Raw genomic sequence first — 1,877 nt, forward strand, 5'->3', positions numbered from 1 at the left:
TTTTTCATGATTTTGAGTTTTGTTCCACTTTGTTCTCCCACTCTATACAGGATCTCCTGCACTGATACTCTTCTGAGTAGTTGAGAGTGATAGTCCGACACCACTCCTCTTCTAGTCAGAAGAACCACCACCAGTTCTTCTGGTCTCATGGTCATACAGGCTGAGGATCACATGGTCTACAAGTCCCTTGGACTAATTGTTTCCATGCGTCTTTGCTCTTCTTCATTCTTCTTTGCTCTTGACAAGGAGAGACCCATTGTCACATCTAAATGGCCACTTGCAAGCTTTTAAGACCCCAGCTGCTACTCACCAAAGTAGGATATAGAACAATGTTTGTATGTAGTATGTTATGCCAGTTGAGCTTGATGTCCCATGTGGTTCCTTTTTAAACCCATCTCTTTCCTCTTGCATTTTACTGTAAGCAACAAGGAGAAACACAGATCTTGCTTAAGATCTAAGATCTTGCTTAGAAAGCTCCTCAGCCAGATATACAAGTTCATCTGTTACAAATTCTATACCTTCCACCAAACATTTGAACATAATTCAGACAGTTGTTTGCCACTGCATAAAAGCATCACCCTTCCTCCATTGTCCAATCACATGTTCATCATTTTCTTTCAAAGCCTCACCAGAAGCACATTTAACACCCATAATTCTATCAACATTTTTTTTGCTGGCACCATATGTATTCTCTAAGATGATATAGATGTTCTCTATAGCTCTTCTCACTTCCTTATGTGCACTTACCAGAATTGCTTTTTATATCCATAATTCTACCAACAGTAGAGGCCTCTTCAAAGCCATCTAAGCTTTTACTATTATATGGAGCTCTGGTGGTGCAGTGCCTAAAACATTTGACTACTAGCAGAAGGTTGGCAGTTCAAACTCACCAGTCAATTCACAGAAGGAAGATGGGGCAATCTACTTCCAAAAAGATTTCCCACTTCTGAAACTCAGTGGGGGTCGCTGTGCATCTATGAGGCACTTAAAAAACTTCCAGCCTCTACCCATTACCCAATTCCAAAACTGCTGCCACATTTCAGACATCCATTAGAGCAGCACCTTCATTTCTTTGTATCAAATTATGTCTTAGTTATCTAGTGCTGTTATAACAGAAATACTGCAAGGGCATGGCTTTAACAAACAGAAATTTATTTTCTCACAGTTTCGAACACTAGCTGTCTAATTCAGGATGCCAGCTCTAGGAGAAGGCTTTCTCTCTCTGTCAACTCTGGAGTAAAGTCCTTCTCTCTCCTGAGCTGCTTCTGTTCCTGGGTGATCTTCTTGTGGCTTGGCATTTGTCTTTCCCCATCTCTGCTTCTCTAGCTTGCTACTTTAATCTCTTTTATATCTCAAAAGAGATGACTCAAGACACATTCTACACTGATCCTGTCTCATTAACATAACAAAGACAACCCATTTCCAAATGGGATTATAACCACAGGAATATTGTTGTTGTTGTTAGGTGCCGTCAAGTTGGTTCCGACTCATAGCAACCCTATGTACAACAGAACAAAACAATGCCCGTTCCTGTGCCAGCCACACAATCCTTGCGATACCTGAGCCCATCATTGCAGCCACGTGCCAATCCATCTCATTGAGGGTCTTCCCTTTTTTCACTGACCCTCCACTTTACCAAGCATGATATCCTTCTCCAGGGAATGATCCCATCTGACAACATGACCAAAATAGGTGAGATGAAGTCTGGGCATTCTTGCCTCCAATGAGCATTCTGGCTGCACTTCTTCCAGGACAGATTTGTTCTTTCTTCTGGTAGTCTTTGGAACTTTCAGTATTCTTTGCCAACATCACAACTCAAAAGCATCAACTCTTCTTCTGTCTTCCTTATTCATTGTCCAGCTTTCACATGCATATGA

Source organism: Orycteropus afer, unplaced genomic scaffold (assembly GCF_000298275.1).
Source record: "Orycteropus afer afer isolate SDZICR_OR568_19922 unplaced genomic scaffold, OryAfe1.0 scaffold00476, whole genome shotgun sequence".
Lineage (NCBI taxonomy): Eukaryota > Metazoa > Chordata > Mammalia > Tubulidentata > Orycteropodidae > Orycteropus > Orycteropus afer.